Source organism: Chelonia mydas, chromosome 3 (assembly GCF_015237465.2).
Source record: "Chelonia mydas isolate rCheMyd1 chromosome 3, rCheMyd1.pri.v2, whole genome shotgun sequence".
NCBI classification, from domain to species: Eukaryota; Metazoa; Chordata; order Testudines; family Cheloniidae; genus Chelonia; species Chelonia mydas.
This window is the reverse complement of record NC_057851.1, coordinates 120,336,228-120,362,387: the sequence shown is the minus strand read 5'-3', so window position 1 is coordinate 120,362,387 and position 26,160 is coordinate 120,336,228. Positions and strand designations below refer to the sequence as shown.

The 26,160-nt window shown below is 45.1% G+C and overlaps 1 long non-coding RNA gene across 1 annotated transcript in view; it reads right to left on the bottom strand.

Annotated features, from left to right (window-relative positions):
• The window catches only part of LOC119565698, an 88,419-nt gene that overhangs the window by 5,623 nt on the left and 56,636 nt on the right, over window positions 1–26,160 (bottom strand). The window contains exons 4-5 of the long non-coding RNA XR_006289663.1: window positions 25,196–25,292; window positions 20,661–20,796 (exon numbers count right to left, since the gene is read on the bottom strand). This is a non-coding gene — a long non-coding RNA (uncharacterized LOC119565698). The remainder of the gene's footprint in view (window positions 1–20,660; window positions 20,797–25,195; window positions 25,293–26,160) is intronic.

Here is a 26,160-nt window from a genome sequence, read left to right as displayed (position 1 = left end):
AGCACCTTCCTGCACCCCAAACTCCTCAGCCCCAGCCCCACCTCACAGTCTGCACCCCCAGCCAGAGCCCCCACTTCCCCAACCCCCTGCCCCAGACCGGAGCCTCCTCCCACACCCTGAACCCTTCATTTCTGGCCCCACCCCAGAGACCACACCCCCAGCCCAGAGCCTGTACCACCTCCCACACCCCAACCCCTTGCCTCAGCCCGGAGCCCCCTCCCATATTCCAAACCTCTCAGCTCCACCCCCCAGCCCAGAGCCCCCTCCTGCACCCCAAACCCCTCATCCCTGGCCCCACGCAAGAGCTCACACCCCCAGCCAGAGTCCTCACTGCCCCCCCTTACATCCCAAACCACTGCCTCAGCCTGGAGCCCCCTCCCAGACCCTGAACTCCTCATTTCTGGCCCCACCCTGGAGCCCGCACCCGCAGGTGGAGCCCTCAGCCCCTCCCGCAGCCCAGCCCCCTAAGCCAGCGCGGTGAAAATGAGCAATTGAGTGAGGGTGGGAAGAGTGAGCAACAGAGGGAGGAGGGGATGGAGTGAGCGGGCAGGTGGGGGTCTTGGAGAAGGGGTGGAGCATGGGTGGGGCCTCGGAGGAGTTGCGAGGCAGGGAGCAGGCGAAGCGTGTTTTGGTTTTGTGCGAGTAGAAAGTTGGCAACCGGAGATGAAGTAGACCTGACACACTACTGCTAATAGCTAGCCCACTAAAGCAGTGGTTCTCAGCCAGGAGTATGTTTACCCCTGGGGGTATGCAGAGGTATTCCAGGGAGTACATCATCATCTAGATATTTGCCTAGTTTTACAACAGGCTACAGAAAAAGCAGTAGCGAAGTCAGTATGAACTAAAATTTCATAAAGACAATGACTTGTTTAGACTGCTCTATATACCATACACTGAAATGTAAGTACAATATTTATATTCCAATGGCTTTATTTTATAATTATATGGTAAAAATGAGAAAGTAAATGATTTTTCAGTCATAGTGTGCTGTGTCACTTTTGTATTTCTATGTCTGATTTTGTAAGCAAGTAGTTTTTAAGTGAGGTGAAACTTGCGGGGTACATGAGGCAAATCAAACTCCTGAAGGGGGTGCAGTAGTCTGGAAAGGTTGAGAGCCACTGCACTAAAGAAATAAAGGCAAGAATCAGTAACATTAGGGAATATTGTTCCATTTGTCACATAGTTGGAAGAGTAAGAAGATACATCTACACACTAAAATGAGATTGTGCAACACTATTGTCCTTCCAACATTATGTGTGCCTCAAAAGTGAGGGAGATGGTGAAAGTAAACAACAGGAAGCTGAATGTATTCCACCAACGTTGTTTAAGAAGAATATTAGGCATTTATTGGTGCGCTCATGTAACCAATGTGGAACTGCTGTACCACATAGGTCAGCAGACAAAGGAGTCAATATTAGACAGAGATGGCTATGGTAGTTCGGCCATGTTGTCAGATCACGTCTTGTGGCAGAAGCACAAGGTCCATTGTAGATTGGATTTCACCTGGAGGGAAGAGAAGATGTGGAGGACAAAAAAATGACCTATCATAAGGCAATCAAAGAGGATGATGGAGACCTCTTACGATGGAGCCAAGCATCTTGCTCTGGATAGACAGCAGTGGGCAAAATATGTTGCCTCACGTGCCACTAGGCCCAGGAGAGTCTGAGCCTGAGTGCCCTAAGCAGGAATGACACTGGCAGAGCTGCAGGATTCAAACTGCTGGATGTGGGAGTGCGGTGGATTCAAAGGGGAAAGTGGTGCGGCCATAACTGCTGCCCAGGTTGCTGGAAGCATCCCAAATGGAAGGCTGAGCCCACGAGGGGGTTGTTTGCTGCCGGTTTCTACTTCCCTTTTTAGCTCCTTTGTGTGGGGTGGGTATTCCAGCCCCCTGGCCAACACACAACAGTCTGAGCTGTGGGAGCTTCAGCTCTGTGCCCTCAGACCTCCCACATCCACTCCCTCTCATGTCTGTCTGCCCCGTCAAAAAATGTCCCACGGCCTGCATGCTAGTCCCTGCACTGTTTCCACATCCTCTCCCCAGGGCCTCAGCCTGCAGGCCCACGTCCAACACCTGTCTGTGGGGCAGAAGGCTGAGAGGGTGAACTGAGCGAGGCTGGATAAACAGAGAGACAGGAGACAGGATGCAGGAGCAGTGACAAGGCTAACATACAGACAGTGCATTCAGTTGCTGGGGAGATCATTCTCAAGGAGCAAGGGAGAGCCGGGCTGTTGTACATTGTGATGCTAAGAAATTATTTTATAAAAAAAATAAGGAAATTAAATGCCCCCCAACTTCATTAACACAGTGATAAGGTTACCCATTGGTGTCCTTTACCCTTCCAAAACATCAAGTTCAGCTCTGCTCAAACCTCTGAAAACCAGGAAACAATGCGTTAAGGTAACACAAACAAACGTCTCAAAAATAGGAAATACAGAGAGTGTTAAGATACTCATGACACCTAGGGTGACCACACAGCAAGTGTGAAAAATTGGGACGGGGGTGCCGTGTAATAGGCGCCTGTATAAAACAAAGCCCCAAATATCAGGACTGTCCCTATAAAATTGGAACATCTGGTCACCCTAACAACACCTCATGATACAACCTTAACTCTGCCCCTTTTTGGGAGTGATGCCCCAACACATTGATAACCCACACATACTAACAGGCTGCCTTTGCAGATGCTACCAGACACTCAGGGAACAGTGCACATGAGCCCCGTAGGACAAAGTCTAATACTTTCTCTTTGCTAAGGGAAAACACAGGTTTAGGTCCTGCATAGCAAACAGGAGCTACCCTCACCTGGCCTACACTCAAACAGATCCTACTCCACACAAAGCACCCCAGACTTGCAAAATATTTATCATTCTCATTATGCTTGCGCTGAGGATTCTTTCTGCCACATTGCCTTCACTTACCCCTTATTAAGCCCTGGAGCATGCCACTACATTGCTGTTAATCCCCATGGCTGCTAATGACACAGCCTACAGAACTCAGGGCTGAAAGGAGGCATACTGGATCCTTTGAAGTACACATGCACCTCTCCTTATGTCACAGTAATGTATGCCAGCTGATCCCCCCACCGTGCAATACAGCTGCACCTAGCACACCAAAGGCAGTGAGTGCAGATAAATGCTGGGATTCAAATCTGTGGCATGCAGCACAAACAATGGCATATTCTCTTAGAACTTCCTTGTGGTCTACTTATTTTGTCCGACCTCCTTCTTGAATCATGCTCAATGGCTATTGCCAACTCCTGGAGGCAGAGTTAAGTTTCTGTTACAGGGGGTGGCACATACCTTAACTCCATATTTCTGCTTTCAGACCTTTGAGTGTGTGCTACCTTAGCTCCTTGTTTTCAGAGGTTTGAGTATAGCTGAAGTCTATGTTCCAGAAGGGCACAAGGCACCATTGGGCAATATTAATGCTGCATTAATGAGGTTTGGGGCACTTAATTATACAGGTGTATATGTATGGCAGTGTTATCTGTTGCCAAGAGACTCACAATATTTGATGGTTTTCTTAAAGTCCCAGGATCTAGAGTCCTGTGAACATGTGAGCATCTCAACTTTGCAGGAGGAAACCTTGAAAACTTGAATCCTGAAGGATCAAAAAACAGAAAGCAACTAAAAAGACCCCCCAAACGTATATTTAAAAAAAAAATCTCGTGAATGTAAGTCAATTTCATGATTTGGAGGGAAGGAGCTCTGACTCCTGATTTTGTTAATGCTCAGGATTAGCAATACTGTATGGAGGGCTGCTTTAATTTATGCTCTGCTCACAGTGGTCCCCTGTGGGCCATTAGCCAGGTCAGAGTAACCAGTGTGCAGCCCTCTCTGACCCACATACTCTACTGCCCATTCCCAGTGAGCGCCCTGTGCTGATGGCTGTGAGAGGGCCAGAGTGAGCTAGTGTTGGCCATTCTTATGTTGGAGGCTATTCCCCGAGGCCATTGCCACCTCCCTCAGGTCTCTTTATGCTACTGGAGGAAAAGATGAGGTGAACATTACAATAAAGAGTTGGGCCTGTTATATCTGAAATATGATGCTCTCTCTAACCGTCAAGAAACAAATATAAATCAGATATTTCTATATTTTAAGGACAGGCAGACAGAACATTTCAGTCATTATTTTGCATGGCAATATACATACACTGTGACATGGTTTGCTGATACAGCCATTACTTTGCTGCTATTTCACATAGCATATATGGGCAAGATTCACAAAGGAGAATTCACAAAGGACCTTGGGCGTGGTGGTGCTGAGCATCACTGTGTCCAACTTTTAGGCACCTAGGAAAACACAGGGGTTTACACAGCCTGAGTTAAGCACCTAGGCTCCTCTATAATGAATAGGGAGAGAGAGGCATCTTCGAATGGCATTCACAAAAGCAGCACTACAGGCAGCTTCTCACCTAAGCAAGCCCATGGGAGATGCCAGCCCAAGACGCGTGTACTAAACCCCAGCCCACTTGGAGATAGGCACCTAATTCCAGGCTGCAGCCTCCCTCTGCTCCAGATTCTCAGCTACAAACCCCCTCTTGGAGGGAAGCGGCTAAGCCATTGAGGGAGCAGGACCTGCCTCATAGCTTTAGCCACATCGTAGCCACATCTTTAGCATACCCACCTGGGATGTGCGAGACCCCAGGTCAAGTCCATGTGAGGGAGAGTAGAGATTTGAACAGTGCTGTAACCACTGGGCTGTTATGCACATGTGGGGCTCCCATTGTCTCGCCTGTTGAAGCTGTTCCATGTGGATTAACTAATTGAAAAAAGAAGTTGTCATCATTGGAGCATGGGGCACTTTCTCTCTCTGGCCCAATTACTCTTTTTCATTATTTAGCCACAATGGAACAGCTTCAACAGGCAAGACTGAGAAAGCCCCACCTGAGCATAGCCCAGAGCCCTGGGGTTAGGGGACTCACTTGCGGGATAGCAATCCCACTTCAAATTCTTTCATGCTCCATCCCCACCCCCAGTGGCTTTGAACTGGGGTTGCCCACATTCCAGATGGGTACCCAAAAGATAGGGCTAAAAGTTATGAGGAAGGTCCACCACCACTGTAGATAAGCTCACCATTCAATAGGTGAGGTCTGGCCACATTTACTGGATTGGGCCTTGCAGGTGTGTTGGGCAGAGGAACGCCTATCTTCCCCCAGTTTGTGAATTGTTCTGGGGCTTAGGCATCCAGATAGCCAGTGTGGGGGCCACAGCACACATGCTCAGAGGCAAAAGCAGGTGCCTAGGGAAATTTTACTTCATGTAGGTACTGAGCAAGTTTAGATGTCTACAGGTTTAGGCTGCAGCCCAGCTGAGGTTTTGTGCATTCCACTGTGGCCTGATTCTGGAATTTAGGCACCTAAAGTGCCAGCTGAGTTGGGTACCGAAGTCCTCTTGTGAAGTTAGTCCTATAAGCCAAAACAGAAATATGAGAAAAGTTGTAAAATGATGCCTCTCTGGCAAATCACTTACGCATGTACTTAAAGTTACGCACCTGCTTGTGTGTTGGTGAATAGGAATGGGATTAATCGGTCACCTCCTTTAAGTTAAACATGTGCGTAAATTTTAAGCACTTAAAGGTCAACTCATAGTTTGTTGTGATCATAATTAAAGTTGCCAGGTGACTTTTGCTTTCTTATTCTTAGGTATCTATGAGTGTGTTAACTGAAATAGTATGTAAAAGTGGAAGTGATTTCTAAAAGTAGCGAAAAACAGCTCAGGATTCACGGTATATTTGTACTAATAATTACATCTGTTGTTTGGGGAAAGCTCGCACCCTTAACTCAGTGCTAGCATAGGTGTTTGTGTTACAGTGTTTGTGTGTTAATTTAGACAGTGGAAGAGGCGCAAACCACCAGCTCCCAACCAACCAATCCATGACAACATTTCCCAGTGGGAACAGGGGCTGGGTAATGGATCAGCCTCTCCAGCCAGCAAAAGAAGCCAGAAAGCAGCCTTGACATCTCCCTCCCAGGAGAGCTGTTTTTATGTATTGCCATCCTTATGCGTATAAAGACTTCAGTGCATAACCCTCCCGCTCCACAAAATGCTAGTAAAACAAACACTCACTTTCTCCAGTGACAATAGCAATAAAAAACATTGTCATCTAGTTAAAATTGTTCCTTTAGTTGGGTATATTGTGCTGAGCGTTATAACACAGTCTCGGGAACTATTTTTACCCTTGGCAATCATAATTCATTATTGAACATCTAGGTCAGTCATTATAGAGCTAGGTGAACTAAAGATTTGCCAGCGTTTCACTGTAGCTGTTCCGAATTATGGTTTCTTAAGCGTGCCCCTTTTTATGAAACAACTGTGGGGAAAGAGAGCCAAAAAGAGCAGCACTATTTGCTCCTCTCTCGGATAATAAATGAGGTCTCTGGCATTAGATGAATGAGCCATTTAGTGATGTTCTAACTCTAAGGCTTAGGGAAGAGCCCCCAGCTGAATGAGACAAAGCTGCTGATCTGCATCTGAAAACGTGGCGGCAGGTTGAGCACTTCAAACCACAAGAGGGCGCTTCCGGACACAGGTCTAAAGAAAGGCTGTTGCTTACACAGTTCATTAAGAGCACTAGCAGCAGGCAGGATGAACATTCCCACATTCTGCAGGGGTTATTATGTAGCCAGTTGCAGCCTGGAAGGCAGTTTCTGGCATTTAGTGGTGCTCTGTGACACCGACATTATCATAAGGTCAGAGAATTCATCGAACTCTTGCAGCTCTTATGCACTTTTAGATACATTTGTGGCTATTCAGAGCAAGCCATTTTTTTTAAAAAAACCAACTGTCTGCTCGAGGTAAAATGACAGTGCAAAGACCACAAAGAGGATCGGAGGCTGTTTTAATAAGCTGCCTTGCTACTGTGTCAGGAGGAGACAACAGATTGTTCCAAACAAGCAGTTTGCTGTGCCAGCTAAAGAACGGCTCTGTAAAGTTAATAGAAGCCAAGCTCAGGCGCAGCTGTGCCAGTGCGAGCTACGGTGGGAGCACGAGGGTTCAACAGCCGCCTGCCTATGAAACGTTCTGGGTGGGACTAGACGACATGGTTGTGAACAACCCCGTGGGAGCCTTGTCTACACTAGTGCTGCCAGCGCTAGTGCAACAGTGGGGCAGCAGTAGAAACATGGTCGTGCAGACAAGACCCAGGGAGATTTAAATAAGCTGCTGCTGGAAGGTCATGATGTAGCCTGGATGTTTTTACAGGAACCCTTGGTAGCTGGCAGGAGGAGCCTCTCAATTCCGCTCCTGGGAGAGGGCCAAGATTCCAGTCTCCCCGCTGCGACTGCAGGGCAGAGGAGGAGAGGACTATAAAGGGAACACGAGGTAGAGGCAGAGATCGCTTTCCTCTGAATCAAGGGCCAACAGCTGTCAGTGTGAAGGTGGAGATACGCAGATGAAAAACGGGATTCAGTCTCTTCCCCGAGCAGTAGCAGCTGACTCAAAACAAGCACAACCCGCCTTTTAAAAAAAACCCACCACCAGCCACCCCATAATTCATGCTACATCAAAGCAGTGATTACCAGCGCTTCCTGGCTGTCTATTTTGGTTTATTTATGGTGCATAACATATCTTAATGCTATTCTCATGCCATGGTTCAGCTGCCACTGTTCTGTATTTGGGTGGCAAATCAATACATGGTGGCAACAGACAGTATGCTGTTCCCTGAGAACAAAAGGAAATGAATGCACATCACTTTTCAGGGAGCAGCAGTTTAGGGCTGTTAATAACACTTCCCACAACTGCTTCCGGTCCCTTGACTGGAGGTGGGAGGTGTGGGGAGAGGGGACTTTTTAAGCTTGGCTGGACTCAAAAGAATTGTTACCTCATCTTTCTGCACTGTAACTTTTTCAAACCTTGGTGAGCTGTAGGGTGGTTTTTGACATCAGTCTCTGAAGAGCACTAAACTACATGCACGTGGGTCTTGCTTTAAACTGACTTTGAACTCCTGCCATCAGCTCAGAGGTAAATGCTGCCCACTGCAAAATTACCCACAGTACCACATGGGCCCATTCACCTTCTATAAAGCAAGAGCAATGATGATTTTGTAAGTAAATGCAGTAGCTAGGCCAAGTCGAAGAGAGAAGATTTATTTCTCCTTGCTATAAAATTTACCATCACTCCCCTCTAAGCCTGACTTCTCATTATCATTACTCTCCTTGTGAAATGCAAGTCATTTTGTTTATGCCATGGGAAAAATATATAATCTCTTTAAGTGCGTAGACAGTACCAACATAAAACAAATAACATGGAACAAGGAAAGTGATACAGAACAGGCAGAGGGAACAGAAGTGATTGTACGTGCAACCCTCCTGTGAGTGACACACACAATGCTGCTGATCACATACTGCCGTAGCCTGGTGAGTAGGAGTGACGCTTTTCAAAGGCTCTTTTTAGGCACCTTAATATTCTACCCATCCTTACGACAGTGCTGATTGCACCATTAGCTCGTTGGAGCTTCTGTTCTAAGCCGTCTTCCTGCAGTCAATTTCCACGTTTGTGAATGGTGCCAGGTTGAGAGCTGTGTAGCCTGACATCCTCAATCCACAGAGCAGGTAGAGCAGGGGCAGAGGTCGTGCAAGTTGACCCTACTCTTGCCTGCTAATAGACCTTGCCCTTGAACTGTAGCGATCTCGTCTAGGGGTGAGAGGGTAATTCAGTCTTATGCCTAGTCAGCCCTTGGCTTTTCTGCTGAGCCTCCCAGTAAGAACGTCAGTTAATGCCAACCAGGGATGGCGGTGTTTGAGCGACGGACATCTGCCCACTGGGGACAAGCCCAGGCCCAAAACTCATTTCACATAGGAGAACAAGCTGCCATCAGATGGCAGCAGCTTTCAAGCACTGCCGTGCCGGGTCACATTCAAACCAGTGACCTACGGAGGAAAGATTCCTTAGGAAAGATTCCTTATCTCATTCTAAAGCCCGTAAGTCAGCCAGTGCCTCATGACACCCTATTTTCAGAAGCTGTCTCAACCATAAAAATGTGGCCTGGATGGTGTTTTGTTTTCAGACTGCTCAGGGGATATTTGTGCTTTTCACAGGAGCAGATGGAAATGCAGGAATTTCAACTATTTGCTGCATGCCATTACTTTAAAAACAAATGATTTCAGACTCAGTTTTGAGCTCACACCACTAGAAATACAGCCTAACTTCACTGAAGTCAGTGAGATTTCTCTGGATTTACTCTGGCATACATGGAAGACAGCATGTCTGGAGGGTATTATCTACACCGAGGGTTTCTGACGCACAGATCCCCACCCCACCCAGGCATCTCTGGAAACATTCCCTTGCTACCACAGACCGCACAGCGTTCCAGCTGTGGAACTAGAGTGCCAAAGCTGAGGAGAAGGCAGGCCAGGAGCAGGAAGGGAGAGGCTAGAGGTGTGGGGGTGGGGAGCGTGCATTGACCCCCTCCAAGCCACTTGGAAAATCTGGCAGGGAATAACACAGTCTGGAACTGCATTAACTCTTCTGCCGGCCCTCCGCACTTGGGAAAGCCCTGCTTTAAAGGAGGTTACGGGGGTAGTGACCACTGCGAGAAGCCCTGGCAGCATGGCCCCAACAGAACTAAAATATCAGGGAGCAGTAGGGGAGATGTCAGAGCAACTCTGAGGGACAGGGCCCTCACCTCTTGCAGGGTCTGAAAGATCCATGCTGCTTGGAGGCAGAACTTAGGGAGCAATGCTACCCCCTTTCCCCCCCGCCTCCCCAAGGACCCAGCCTAAGGAAGCCCTTGCTGAGGTTTCTATGCCCCCACCCCCAGCAGGGTGCACTCTGGGGCTGAGGACAGAATTTGAGCAATAGTTTTCAAACTGACTTCTGCAGGTCCTTATTCCATGGTGTGCCTTCATCTGATACAGTATCTGGGCTGGGGTGGGGGGCAGCAACAAAATATAGACAGCGTGACTTCATATGGAAGAAGAAATCCTCCAGACAGGGCTGGATTAATGCTCCTGTGGGCCCGGGGCTTTTAGATTTTATGGGGCCCCTGTATATAAGTCTTTTTCCTGGGAGGGAGTTTGGTGCAGGAGGGGATTCTGACCTGGGGCAGGGGGTTGGGGTGTGGGGTCTGGGAGGGAGTTTGGGTGCAGGAGGGGATTCTGATCTGGAGCAGGGGTGGAGGAGGGGGGGTCAGGTGCAGGCTCTGGCCGGGCGGTGCTTACCACAGGCAGCTCCCAGCCAGCAGTGCAGCAGGGCTCTGGCTGCCTGCCTGCAATAGCCCCATGCCGCTCCCAGAAGCAGCTGGCTGCTAGCACATCCCTTGGCCCCTGGGGGAAGGGAGCCAGCAGGTCTCTGTGCACTGCCTGCACCTGCAAGCGCCGCCCCTGTAGCTCCTATTGGCCAGGGGCTGCAGGGATGCTGCTGGGGGTAGGTGCAGAGCATGAAGCCACCGTGCGCCCCCCAGGGGCTGCAGAGACATGCCAGCAGCAAGCCGCTTCCGGGAGCGACGTGGGGGTATGGCAGGCAGACAGCCTGCCTGAGCGCCCCTTTCAGCAGCCCAGAGATCGCTGCCTGTGATTTACTTTTGTGGGGGGCCCCCATGAGCCGGGGCCCTGGGCTACAGCCCCTAAAGCTGCTCCCTTAATCTGGCCCTGCCTCAAGTTCTGTGGTAACATTTGTAGAACAAGGTGGTTTTCGCATACAGGCTTCATGGATATGGGCAGCAGCCACAGCACTGACAGTTACATGGTGAGAGCTCCAAGGGACCTGTTACAGGCTGCCAGATCAATAATTGAGGGTTTTAAAGAAAGGTCTTAAGTATGTATTTAGGCTAGAGACTGTAATGGCTCCAAAAGAGCTGTTAGTGTCTCTTGGCTCAATAATCTAGTCACAACTGGGCGGTTTAAGGGCTGCTCATCATCCTGAACTTTGAATTTCCTGCAGTTTGTTCTTGGGTTTCATGTCAGTGAAGTGCGGGGCCTTCGGTTTTGCAGCTGTGTCATTGTGATTGGGTTTGACAAAGAAAAGCAACAGCTTTTTGGTTCGTCTTTTTGAATTCAAGGTTCTAGTAGCTCTGAAGTTGACTGAAAAGGTTCTCTGCATTAGCCCTTTGTGCATCCTAGTTAGACCTTAAGACAAAAGGAAAACAGAATATAAACTAAAAAAATCCCCATTACAATAGCAACCTATTTTGGCCAACTGAGTGGTGCTTTCTCTTGTCCCATGAGTGAATCCCCCCACCCCACCCCTCAAGAGGAAGAGATAAGGGATGAGTGTCCTTGATGGACAGCATCCATTTATACAACAAGCAGAATCAGGGGACACACAGGAGAAAGACACATGATGATGATGATTAGAAAAAAGAGCCACCTTGCTTTACCGTGCAATATTTAAATGTGTAGGCCAGTGCTGGATCCAGAAATATTATATCTTCTTTAATTCTCTATGACAGATTACACACAGATTTGGCAAGCAGGAAATAACTGTGCAGGCAATTCCCTCTATAAGAAAGGTGTTTTGTTTTTTTCTTAGAGATTTGTTTGTTTCATCAAGACCCCACCATGTGATATTAGTAATATCTCAAATCCAGACTTGCTACTTCACCTTCAAAATTGAGAAGGCCTGGACTTGATTATCTATATTCCCCACTATGTGCTGCAGGAAAATGTTAGTTGCCCACAGTAGAAAAATAGATATATGAATATTATACTCTAGTCAGCTCAGTGACTCACAGTAAGGGAAATCCAGGATTAGAGAGAATATTTGGCTTTCTACTACAGGGCCCTGTTCTCACCCACACATGAGGTTATTTAAGTCAATGGTAGTTAATCCTATCCTGCAGGATGCAAATTGGGCCCCTACTTTGGCTTTTGTACATGATGGAATAACACAACCACCTTCCCAATTCATTTGTGACTGCATTTGTTATAGTCCTGGGCCAAATTCTCCTAGCTGTTCCAACATGAATCTAAGGTCACTCCACTGAGGCTTTCTTTCTTCTCAGGGAGCATGGTACCTGATGATTGTTACCAGCTAATTGAAGGAAATGGTGTGGGTGCCTGTTTTTAGAATTCTGGCAGCTTATCTCTGATTTGTGCCACTGAGCAGGAGCTGGATTGTCCATTGCATGGGAAATGTTGCGATTTCAAAAATATTCCCATTTAAAACAGAACAAAACCAAAACATTTCACATTGTCCCACCAAATGAAATTCGGGGGGGGGGGGGGTGAATTGTTTTGGGTAAACTGAAATGTTTCCTTTCAATTTTGACTTTTTAAAATGTTTATATTATAAAAATTTTTAAATGGAAACCAACAGTTGTTTTGAAACAGAAAAATCTTAGTTGAATGCTTTGTTCTGGGGTCTGTTTTCTTTCTGAAACGTTTCACTGAAATAGAAATGCTTCTACTAAATGGTTTGTGTCTGATGAAGCTAAATTTTCCAATGGTTAAACATTCTGTTAGCAAACTTCCAGCTAGCTCTCCTGTCTTGTCCTGAAGGAAGAGAATGAAACCATTGCTATACTGCAGTGCAGCTGCTTTGAGCTCACTAATGGTGCAAAGTGGCCTTCATGTCACAACGTAGCTAACCCCAGGAGGCTCACTGTAGTACAAGGGGATCCTCCAGTGTCCCTGAGCCAGCATTGTGGCTTCTATACCGCTGTCCCTTCTGTAAGGTCAGAGCTAAGGAAAAGGGTCATGGCTGGTGCATCCTTATGCCCTACTAATGCCCATTTGTCATACTGGCCCATGGTGGACTATTGGCAGCCATTGCACATTAAAGCAGCCTTCGGGCAACTGTGCGTTATGCGTGATGCCCAGTTGCCCAGGTTCAAGGGAGTGTGCTGCTGTAAAGTGGCTGAAGCGCTGTAGTTTATGCATTTGTATAGCACCCACCTGGCATAAAGGGGGCCCCCGAACCTGACTGGGGCCAATGGGTGCTACTGTAATACCATAAATAAATAATAGCCATCCATGAAGCAAACCTGGTTTTTCAATGACTCATTATGATAACCAAAATCCAGCTAGACCATTTAGACAACTAAGAGCAGGCAGCAAATTAACAAATTCACCAGCTCATTATTTTTATGCCCAGAGCTGGATATAAAGGACTCTTGCCACCTGCAGAAGCAGTAAACAAGTGCTCCTCTTTCACCCAAAGCCTCTTGAGGAAGCTAACTGTGCTGTTTTGTGTGAGCTCTGAGTCTCTGCTTTATGCCCAGAACTCAGCCAGCCTCACACAAACAAGAATTTACTGGGTTTTAATTCCTTCCTCCCAAATTCTTCCCATTGAGGGATGAGCTCAGAAATAAGTGCATGGCGCATGGATGGCCCATGTAACATTTGGGCTCTAGCAATAGGCTCTAAACGGAGCTGAGAGGCACCAAGGTGCCGTTCCCAGTCCTCCTAACTGTACAATTAAAGAGAACAGTGATTTTGCTGCAGGATTCACACACCTCTTATCTAAGCAGTGCCATTCCCTTCTGCACTGGAGCAGTGATTTGCTTTTATTGCTCCCCAAATCCTGAACTATCCCTGAAGCCCTGGCCTGAGTCATGCACCTCATCACCACAAGATTAATTCACTACTGTGCAATTAACTTGCCGTGCAGTAGTCACTGGGCAGTCACTGCACAAGACCAGTCTGACTTTACAGGCTGTTCACTAACCGATGGTGCCCACTTCTGTGGAGAGCTTTGCCATTGACTTCAGTGGGAGCAGAAACACAGCCTAAATGATACGTGTGGATCACATTATATTATTTGCACCAAAACAATCACTTTGGCCATTCCTGCTGAAATGATGTCTCTGTGCTGCAATGCTGGGCAACTTCTCTGAGATGCTTTGTTTCAGTTCCGGGCACTTCAGAGATTAAAAAAAATAAAATATTTTTTTAAAAGATCCCAAGACCAAATGCAAACCTCAGTGCAAAATTGGCAGCACTAGATAAGCTTTGTTGGGATTCCGGAGGTAGGGGTAAATCAGAAATGAAATCTTATTTTTTAAAAATTAATAACATTTTATTAAATATTAAAGAGCAAGGCTGGAGTCCATTTCCTCCAGTATGAACACTAAGCAAAATCAAATATACGATTCTTCTCCCTTCAAGCCAGTTGTGATGAAAATCCCAATTTTTAAACGTCTTGTCATTTGAAATTAGTATTTTAAACTATTTAGATAGAATAATCACAGCTGGCATCTCACCTTGGAAAGAAACTAATCAAATACACTAGCCATAGAATGAGTTCTTTTCCTTCTGATGGGAAAGGAATTATGAACGTAATTAGGAAAGAAAGTGCTGCCTATTGGTTATAAGGGACTTGGAGTTAGGACTCCAGTGTTGTATTTGCAGCTCTGATGTACTGGGTAATCTTAAGCAAATCACTTAATTCTCTATGCATCAGTGTGCCCATCTGTAAAATGGGCCCAATAATACGCACCTCATGGGGTGACTCTTCCTCACAAATATGTATGACACATTGGGTGTATGTAGGGGTGCATGGCACATGAGGTGTGTCATAAGTTGCCAAAGACAACAATTCATGGATCCAGACTAGGAAGCTTGGGGTGCTAGATGGCAAGAGTGGTCACACTGAGGGCAGGGGCCAGTGAGGGCATACCTCATCTCCCCATCCCACTTCATGGAGGTGCCGCAGAAACAATAAAGCCTGAGGCTATATTATTTTTCCCATGGACCCCCAACTCTGGGAGTGGAGAGCACTGGGGTGACCAATCGAGGGCAAAAGCACAGGGCCTCAGCAGGGCTGGATTGCCAAGTTTGGTGGGGGAAGGCCCCAGAGCCTAGCTGTCGAGGGGGCAACCTCACCCTGACAGAACCATCAGAGAAGGGCTAGCTTGAACAGATTTCTTCCCCCGGAGGCCCCTCGCACAGTTCGTTCCATTGGAGGGGATGCTCTGGCCTAGGGTACAACGAGGTTCCAGTTGTAATGCCTGTTGGGCTTCTTGGCTAGAAGGCATTGTGGATAGACAATGCATTATTTAATTTTAAAATGGTTTAGAAAGTCAGTGTGCGTACACCACTAATATTGTAATTACTGGTTTGCCTTTATCAGCCTTAGTTCTTTTTGTAGCCCTGCCATTTAAAGTTATTGTTCACTTACTGTAGCCAGGGATGGATTACCCAATAGGGAGACTAAGCACGTGCTTAGGGCACCAGCAAAGTAGGGGGGCACCAAAAAATGAGGGGGGGGGTTGAAAAAATTTGGTATTTGATATTTTTTAAAAAAGCATCGAAGTAGTCATCATGGAAAAATCAGAACTTTGTTAGACTTCCTTACACTCCACGACACACTCTTCCCCCATTTTTCTGTTCTCTTTTTATTACTTATACCCACCTAAACCAGGGGGGCTTCCTACTAACATAGATCGAAATAATGCGAGGAAATCAGATCCTGTCATTTATAACATTCCTCAATCTGAAAAGCCACACTGGTGAAGAAATGGCAAAACAAGTACTGCATTATCTGTGCCAAGTTTGCAAAAGAGATTTCTCAAAGTGCAGGGGTCAATCTTATGACAACGCTGCCAACATGTCAGGGCGTTATCAAGGAATGCAGAAGAAGCTTTTAGAACAGAACAAATAAGCCATATTCATACCATGTGCTGCGCACACTCTCAGTCTTGTTGGCCGCAGTGCTGTTGATTGTTGTCCTGTGGCAGTAAGTTTTTTCTCAACAGTCCAGTTACTTTATACATTTTTCTCGGCCTCAGCACACCGATGGGCAGTTCTTAAAACATATTTGGGCAATGATCATGTGTTGAAATCTCTTTCTAATACTCGCTGGGAGGCACATGCAGTGGCAACAAGTGCAATTCTGGAGTCCTACTCAAAGATTGTGGATGCATTAGAAAATACAGCCGAAGACCAATCAGAAAAGGGAGAAACTATACGAGAGGCAGAAAACATTGCAAACAAGATGCAAGAACTAGGGTTTGTATTCATGTTGACCATGTGGAATGAAATTTTACAACACTTTTACCACACAAGTCAAGCTCTCCAAGAAAAAGAACTGGATTTGAAAACATGCGCAGACCTCTGTCAATCATTAGCAGACCACTTACACACTTTGAGGAATGATTTTGAAAGATTTGAAGACCTATCAAAAGATATCGTGCCTGATACTAACTACAAAGAAGCCCAGTCCCACAAGCAAATCAGGAAAAAACCAGCAAATGATAGCAGTGCAACAGAAACAGCATTGAATCCTGAAGACAAATTTTGCGTATCGACTTACTGCGCTATAATTGATACACTTGAAGCTCATATGAAAAGGAGAGGTGAAGTGTACAAAGAAGTATCAAGTAGATTTTCTTTTCTAAACGATATGGACTTATCTGACGAACAATATTCACAAGGTTCCCAAAAGCAAGTTGACTCATACCCTGTTGACTTGAACATGAATCTCTGTGGAGAAGTACGGCAGTTCCACTGTTATAGGCACGCAAAGTTTAATGGAACAGGAAAAATGAAATTCAGTCACATTGATCTTCATGACACAATATTGAAAGATGGAATACAACGTGTATTTCCAAATGTAGAGATCGCACTACGTATTTTTCTAACATTGATGATTACTAACTGCTCTGCAGAACGCTCTTTTTCTCAGCTGAAAAGAATAAAAAACCCTCAGAGAACAACAATGTGTCAGGACAGACTAGATTCACTTTCCCTACTGTGTATGGAAGCGGACATGCTTCGTCAAGTCAGCTTCGATGAACTTATCTGGAATTTTGCAATCAGAAAATCTAGAAAGAAGCTATTTTAATTTCACCATACATGTAAGGTTTTTGTCATTACGAAAAAATTTGTTTTATGGTATAGTATTGTTTTTATTTTGAATTACATATGGTGGGGCACCATAATCTTTTCAGTGCTTAGGGCCTCTAAAGGTCTTAATCCGGCCCTGACTGTAGCTAATTCCCTTTGATAAATTTCATAGCAAATACTGCGTCCTGAATACTTGTTATTCCAACCCTATGGATGTTGGCTTCTTGCACAAAGGACAAGCTGGGCACATCCATCTACAGGTCAGTGAAACAGGAGAGTAATCCAATGGCTGCCACAGATACTGATAGGTATGGATACTGATGGGCATTCTTGAGCTGTGTTCATTTGGCTGGCAAAATGGAAAAACACTGGCAGCCGAAAGGTTAAAAAAAAACCCCAAAACATATGGATGGTGCATGACAGCGACAGCTTTGGTTTGACCTGATCCTGCAATTAAGCAAAAAGGAAATATAATTTGGAGAACAAGAAAAGAATCATTAAAATATTCAGGGCCTGGGAGGGAGAAATCTGTTTGTATTTTCCCTGGCATTTTGCCTGTCAAATTATGATCTTATTTGTGGCTCTAAATGAGTTGCTTATCTCTCAGAAAATGTAGAAAGTGCTGGCTTCTTCTCCATTACATAGACCATAGGAGGGAGAAGTTGTTAACAAACCTGAAGGTTAAGGGATTGACAGCTTGGAGAAACTAAACACCTTTATTTATTCACAGAGCAGAAGCTGGGTAAGCCAGAGAAATTCCAGTGTCCTTACATTACTGCTTACCGTCTCCAAGGGTGCTAGGTCAGGAGGAAATGTGGAGGGGACTCAGATTGTGGATTGTATTTCAGTTAAGGTCTGAGATCAATCCAGACCAAAACTTCAGATTTTACCACTCAAGAACTGTGGGGCAGATTGGATCCAAAACCAAACTTCATAGATGTGCCCTATTTTTTTAATAGGCCAGAACAAACCCCCAAATCTGAACATGCAATGCTAAGCTTTGAGGAAACTCAGATCTTGCACCTCAGGTCAGGGTCCAGTGAAGCATATGGGTGGGGTATCCCAAGTCGCTGAGTGTCTCTAATCTAGATGCTAGATTGTGGTGGGCGGGGGGGGTGGGGGTGGGATGCAGCTGCACTGCTCTAGGAGCAGCAAAGAGACTGTGTCTCAGCCAAGCACAGTCTCTCCTGGAACTGCTCAGTGCACACAGTGGGTGTACAATCTGCTCCATCCATTGGGCTCGGAATTGGGAACAGCTTGCTCTGCCTGGTGCATCTGAGCTCTGTTGTGAGCAGGTGCAGAGGGTGGGTGGGGTCAGAGCCCTGCCCACTCCGTTTCCAGCATTCTGCTCCCTGTGGGGCTCAGGGCTTGCTTATAGGAAGCCTATGCACACACCGAGTGGCTCATTCAAGCACATGGCAATGAGAACTGCTGAGCAGAAGAAGGGGTGTCGCTGTTGCTGTTTTAGCTCTGTGGTGGGGCTCACAGGAGCCGGTGTCCCATGGCAATAGCTGCTGAGAAAAAATGGCTTGTTTAATGAGACCAGTGAAGAGATGTACCGTAATCAAGTCACCATCAGTGTCTCCCCCTAGCTGAGGGCCAGGTTGCTCCCTCCGGTACGGGAAAGAGGGGAAGAAAATGGCACAAAATGAACCTCGCAGAATGTTCACCCAGTCTTTTCATCGACGGGGGAGGTGACAGCATTTGCCTCTCCATGGAACAAACACTGGATTCCATAGCCCTTCCTCCCTGGCTTTGGCAGTCCATTGTAGCACCTTGAAGAAGCATCCCCCAGCATGGAGAAGCTCCTCTTAAACATTAATATAGCCTCAGGTTCTATTAACTGTAACACAGAGGTTGGTAGGGGGGACTGTAACACAACTGTCTCCCCACCTTTACCCAAGTCTACATGCATGATCCACTGCTTTCCCAGGAGCAGACCCCCAGCCCTGCAGAGGTCCTTCTGAGGAGCGGAGTACATGGGAATGATATTGTGGAGGTGACAGACCTTGCCCCTTCCACATGGAAAGAGGAAGATCCATGCCTTGGCCCAGAATGGCTCAGTTCCCTTACCCCTACAGTTCTTCAGGGTGAGAGGTGTGTGCATTAGAGTAGAAAAACCCATCCCCTGATAGCAGCAAGTGTTGTCTGTGCTGGATTGCATGTGGCTACAAGGAACCAAAGCGACACTAAACTGTAGGACACACTGAACATGACCTGAGATTGCACCTGAAAGCACCTTATGCAGCAAGCCAGCTAGCCCGCCCAATCTGAAATTGCTCTGTCTCACACACACACACGCTACCCATCTCTACATTTCCTCTTTTGCCTTGAGTTTATTTCCTCTCAAGCTCACCTCCAAGAAAGCAGCTGATGCTGCAAGAAATATTAAGAAAAACAAGAATAAAAATGGGATGAAGCATTTAAAACCTCCACCTGATCCCTGAAACCATATCTGACCTTTTAGCAGTTTAGTCTAAAATACTCATCCTCAAATGAAAGAAAAGCACAGCTTATTTCTTTAAAAAGAAAGAGCAAGCATTAAAGAGAAAAGAATAAAACTGAGTGAAAGTTCACTCTTTGTCCCTATGTTTATTTAGGACCCAATCAGTGAAATCGATGGGAGATGTGACAGAGTAATGAATGCATGTATTCCTTTAATCACGAATATTGTGGCAGCACAGAGAGGCCCCAAACAAGATCAGGCCCCATTATGCTAAGCACTGTCCAAATACATGATAAGAGTCGGTTCCTGCCCTTAGATCTAAACAGAAGAGCCAGGCAAGGAAAACACTGTGATCCCCATTTTATTGGTGCTGAAGCTACAGCACAGAGAGATTAAGACTGGGATGCTCAAACCGCTCTGCCGCTTTGGCAAGCCCATCTGGCGGGACTTGCCCCAAGTCACACGGATAGTTTGTGGCAGAGATGAGTGTTGAACGCTGATCTCCTGCATCACAGGCCAGTGCCTTACTTAGAAGACCACCCTCTCTCTCAAATATATCACTGGAGAGATTGAACTTTTGACTCTAATGCCACTGGGGCAGAGACCTTGTCTTCAGGTATAGCTGCACAGCACTTGGCATGCTGCTGGTCCTGCATAAATAATAATAATAATAGGAATTGGGCTGAAAAAATCAACATAAACCACCGCATTGCAAAAAAAATGTCTGTCTCACTCAAGTTAACGGCCTCTCCATTACAAGAAGGGAGAATATTTGAAAAGGAGCAAGGGCAGAGCTGTAAAAGAGGGATATGCATACTATTAAGCTGCAGCATCTTTGCCAGTTTGGCAATTCTTCTGACAAAAATCTGTTCATAAAAATCATAAAAAGCAGTGGCAAAGACCGTACCAGCATAAGCGAGGCGGTGGGCATGAAACTAATGAGAGCCCTTCGCTCTGTAAAACCTCTATCCTATCTCAGCATTTATCAGCTCCTGCGCCTTATTGTCTAGTTAAAACGGAAATAGCTAGGCTTTTACTCGTAATCATCTGGCCATGTGGATGACAATGTCAACTGACACTGGTTTTCATAAGCCAAACAAGCTGCCCTGGGGTAAGCAACAGTAAAACCAATCAGATGTAGTGACTAATATTTCCTACTTCCGAAAGGATGAAGACGGAGATGTGGTTAAAATTAGATCCCACTGCAAAAGACTACTCGAGAGAATGGCTGGGACGGAACATGATCAACATCAGGTTTTTGAATGCGGAACCAGTGCCTTGATTCTAAGTGACATCTCCCAACACAGAGGTGAAGTTTTCAGGCTGTTTACACAGATAGATGAGCATTTAAAACAAAAAACAAAAAACAGGAGCTGCCTGCTGCCCTGCAGCAAAATCTATTCCCTGGCCTGAACCATTCAAAGACAGGCCTGTTCTTGGCACTTTCACTGTAATTGTTCTGCACTCACTACAGCCACAATTTTTCCTCCCTACCTTTCATCTTGGCTGTGTTCCTTCAACTTCCTGCAGTGTCCGCAGTCTGGTTCTGAGAAATATCACACTCTCTTATTCTGGTTTTCATTCCTTTCACCCACCAGCAGCTTTCACGTCACTTTGCGAGCCTGTCCATCTGAAAGAAACGTTTGGAGTCCCCAGAACTGGCTTTGCATCGTTTGAGTGCAAAGGAGTTACACTAGTGTAAAACTGGTGCATGATCAGAATCAGGCCAAGGGAATGAACAGGAAAACTTTACAAGCAGGGTTTATGCTACTGACTTCAGTGGAATTATCTGGAAGTAACTGAGGCTTGCATCAGACCCATTACCTGTTGGGGTTTTATTAAGGCCATATTTGCTCCTAGAAGATGAGTCTGATTTAAAAAGACAAAACACCCCCCTCCCCTTCTGTCTCCCCAAATATCATCTTTCATCAGGGCGACTTCTAACATTTTCAAAACTGGAGTGGGGTCAAAATTCCATGTCTCACACATTTCACACCATGTGCCATTCCTCAGCTCTGAGCTCTCACACAGTCAGGCCTGTTTGCTCAGTGTGCCCTGTTGTTTCTGACTGAGCAGAGATTACTCTCAGACCTGAAAGCAAAGCATTGTTCTGCAGTGGGATCCCGCAGGGATCAGTTCTGGGTCCAGTTCTGCTCAATCTCTTCATAAATGATTTAGATAATAGCATAGAGAGTACACTTATAAAGTTTGTAGACAGTGCCAAGCTGGGAGGGGTTGTAAGTGTTTTGGGGGATAGGGTTAAAATTAAAAATGATATGGATTCTGGACAAACTGGAGAAACGGTCTGAAGTAAATAGGATAAAATTTAATAAGGATAAATGGAAAGTACTCTGCTTAGGAAGGAACAGTCAGTTGCACACATACAAAATAGGGCAGAGAGGGATCTGGGGTGATAGTGGATCACAAGCTAAATATGAGTGAACAGTGTAACTCTGTTGCAAAAAAAGCAAACATCATTCTGGGATGTATTTGCAGGAGTGTTGTAAGCAAGACACAAGAAGTAATTCTTCCGCTCCACTCCGTGGTGATTAGACATCAACTGGAGTAGTGTGTCTAGTTCTGGGTGCCACATTTCAGGAAAGATGTGGACAAACTGGAGAAAGTCCAGAGAAAAACATGAGGGAAGATTGAAAAAATCGGGTTTGTGTAGTCTGGAGAAGAGTGAGGGGGTGACATGATAACAATTTTCAATTACATAAAGGTTGTTACAAGAAGGATGGAGAAAAATTGTTTTCCTTAAACTCTGAGGATAGGATAAGAAGCAATGGGCTTAAATTGCAGCTATGGCAATTTAGGATAGACATTAGGAAAAAATTCCTAAATGTTAGGGTGCTTAAGCACTGGAATAAATTGCTCAGGGAGGGTGTGCGATCTCCATCGTGGAAGATTTTTAAGAGTAGGTTACACAAACACCTGCCAGGGATGGTCTAGATAATACTTAATCCTGCCTTGTGTGAAGGGGCCTGGACTAGATGACCTCTTGAGATTCCTTCCAGTCTTACAATCCTACTTAGACCCATGAACTTAGAAGCCGCTATCGTGGGTTGCATTCTGGTACCTTTTCACCACTCCTGAGATATAAAAATGATGGAAAGCAGCCAGATCTTCCCACATAAGAATTCCATGGTGTAAGGGGACTCCCCGGTTGGTGTAGGGCCAGCACAGTGACCCTACAGCGTCCCTCACCTTGCAGTCTCCAATATAGGGGCTTGCCAGGAGTCTGTTGGGAAAGGCAGAGGCTATGGCTTGAATGAGTTGTGCTTTACCTATTTCGGGCTTCCAGATCATCCCTTGAGGACGGCAAAAGCCTGGTAGTAAGTTAGAATCGCTGCTGAGGCAGATACAGTGTATGCCAGGAGCCAAACTGGCCCCTGACAATCTGAGAATCCTGAGAGGCATGGCTCAGACTTGGGGCAGGAACCTTTTAATAGAGCTAGAGGATTGGATCCAATAGGAAAGGCAGGAAACAGAAAAATGGAGCCTTTGAAGAAAAATGAATGAGAGCAAGAAGCAGAACCCAGGTGGCAGAGCAAGAGGAAAAACAACTAAATAATGGAAACTCAGAGTGAGAGACCAGGCCTGGAAACAGAAAGAAAGATCACTAAAAGCAGAGGGCAAAGCATTAGAAGCAGAGAGCGGAAGAGCAGAGCAGAGCACTGAGATCAAAAGGAGTGCTTTGTAGAAGTACTAAGAAACAGAAAAAGTAAAAAATATGTCATGGAGAGAGCCAGTCTCAAGGTAGTTGCTGAGATTTTTATTTCTCACAAAACAAAATATAATATCTGATCTTAAAAAAAATCTTGATTTCCTCAAAAATTTTCCAGAAAAATCCCAATGTTTTCAAGTGTAGGGTGATTTTTGTTCCACAAAATATTTGTTATTTTCTATGAAAGAGTCACCCTGTTTAAAGGTACATAATTGCTTGAAATGTGTACCATAGTTTGGGAGATAGGAGTTGACTGAAAGGGTATCATGGACACATTTGACATGTAGTAAAAATATACATTAACTGCCACATTTTCAAAAGAGGTCAGGGTCAGATTTTCGTGTTCAGCACCTATAACTGGATCACAGTTTTCAGAAGAGCTCAGCTCCCATTTAGTCACCTAAATAAACAGCCACATTTTCAAAGAATTCAAAATGCTGAGCACTTTTGAAAATCTGGCCTGAAAGATTTTATCCTGGGGTGTACAGCAGCCAGTGAGGCAAATCAGGGGTATTCAGTGTTTCACAGGATCAGGCCCTCACAGAGAAACGCATGGGCTACTGAGTCCGAAACTCTTGAGTTTTAATCCATGCTTGGACACTATCTCTCTGTCTCTGTAGGTTCAGTCAGGTCACTTTAACCTCTCGCCCTCCATTTTCCTTTCTGGAAATAAAGTCTAATGCTCGGTTCCTTCTTCACAGGGAAAGTCATAAGGAACAATTCATTTTTTGCAATGTGCTTTGTAAAATGTGCTATGTACTGGCTAAGTAAAATTATATATGAATATACATTTCCAACAATGATATACTAAACCTGATCTCAAGAGTTAAGTGAAATGATCATTTGAGGACAGTAAAGCCCTGTCATGATTTCTGAAATCTTTTGCAATGTAGAGGAATGGATGACTTTTCATTCATCATATGTACATTAGCCATTCTGTTTTTACCACTGAGAATTATTAGCTAGTTAATTCCTTTCATTCAGATGGGACTTAATACATTCAGCTTCAGTTCACCTGTTTCAGGTCATGTGCAGTGACAGAGCTCTGAGAGCTCCGGGAGCTGCACTGCTAGAAGATCAGTGTTTTCAGTTGCAAGCATTGGAGTAGATTCAAGGCCTTTAAAGTTATTTCATGATTAACATCTTGCATAAAATGACTCTCCCCCAAACCTTCTGTCTGTCTTCTGTGGTTTATATGATTGTGGTGCCTGATGCTTCTCTCACAGGATTTGTCTTGACTAAGATAAAAAGATGGGTTTGGGGTTTTTTTCAAACGTCAACAAGCACAGTCCAAAAACCAGCTTTTCATCCTAGTCAAGGCAAACTCACAGTGAAGATAGAAATCACAGCTCTTAGGGAGGAAAAAGATCAGCATAAGTGTTCAGTCCATCCTCCTAGAAAGGCAGGGTATTCTCCCCTGATAGAGGTCACATTGATGCTGGATATTAAAATTAAGGTTTAAAATCAAATTTACACAAGTTAAGAGGGAAGGTACTGTACATCTGGGATCAGGCTTGGGTTATGGGGGATTGCAAGTATTGGTTACAAGGTTCACGAGGTACATACATATCACATAACCACCATAGATCCAGATTGGGGTGTGGGAGTTTTTAAACTGTCAGTGGATAAGTGGGCTCAGGTGCGCCACCCATGGAATGTATTAAGAGTCCAAGTCGGTATTGGTGTAGAGAATAAGTACATGGGTTGGGTGCATCCTACTGCACTTGATCTTATCCAAAAGGCCAAGTAACTTATTTACAATGCATTTGCTTATAGTGACCTGATCCACAACACAAACAGCTGCCTCTGGCATCAGCTGGAGTCCTTTGTACAGCTCAAGGACACAGTGTTGCCTTAAATAGGAGATGTACTGAGCATGTGTTGTTTTATTTCACAAATATTGCATATGTCCTTCAATCACTTTTTAAAATTAATAATGTATTAAGTGGAGGTTAAAGAATTGTGTTTTTATTTTCATCCAAGCATTCTTATAGCTAGTTCTCAAGGCACAGTGGGGAAGAAGCATTAGCCAAAGGCACAAAAGAGCTGTTTGAATACTGCTGTCTTTTATACCCAACAAGAAAATGTAAAGAGGGGCACTGAAACAAAGTGCAGTCTTGTTGACTATTAACTTGAAAGTGGGAAATAAGCAAATAATTTTAAATCACCAACTATTAGAAGCCTAGATAGTTATCTGAGGTTGTTTCCACATTGAATTTGGTTTTATTAATTCTCACGGAGGCAACTATTTTGGAATGTAAAGAAGAAAATTGCTGTTCTCGATCTCCTTTCAAAAACATACCCTGATTATTGGCTTTGCAGGTCTGCTGCATGAATCACAGTTGTGTGTCATCACAGGCATTCAGCTGTGCTGTCATGGTGCAGGATGAAATCCAAATCTGGATGAAAAGGGAAACCCAAACAAATTCATCTCCATTCCTCATGACTCACTCTGCTCCTTATCACCAATCATCCCTCCTGTGCAGGAACAGAGAAAAAAAACAACCACCCCAAGTTCTAAAAACTGAGACTATTTTAAAAATCTGAAGCAACCGGAAGGTCTTTGACTCAGAAATGTATAATGTAATTGGTTAAAGTTAAGTTCTCCTGCTTCTCCCAAATCAGTTTAGAATTCTAGAATTAAACAGCAAGTCTGTCTGGCTTACATAAAAGCTATTTTCTTGCTTTCCTTTTTTATTTTTTTCCATCAATCGACAGGAGTTGCCTCCGGTGCCTCAACAGTAGCTATGACTGTGTCTTAATGAAAAAAGATGTGTAAAATATTACCATAACCTCAGAGGCATGAGTGAAGCCCTTATTAGAATTCGGGACCTACAGCTGGAACTTTCAGCTTGGGGTGGGAGATAAAGTTAACTATTGTTAGCTCACAAGTGGCTCAGACTTCCTGGCAACTGAAGTGAATTACTCAGCCCTTTATGCAGGGCTTCAGAAACAGTCCACTGTTTCACAACAAAAAAGGCATTCAGGCAGGGAAAGATGGTCTCCCCAGGCTCTAGAAAGCTAGCTTTAAGACAGTGAATCAACACTAGGGCCTCACAAGTGAACGGCCACTGTGGGAAAGGGTGATGATGTCAGGCTGAATGCATTTCCAGTGTTTTTGTCCCACTTTTCATTGCTTTTGCTCGCTCACTCTCTCTTTCTCTGTCCCCTTCCTGTTCTTTCGAGGCCATTATTTTAAAAGTTTAGAACGCCCATCAACTCCAATAGCCCAGTGCGACACTGTTGCCATGGCAATGCTTTTCTACA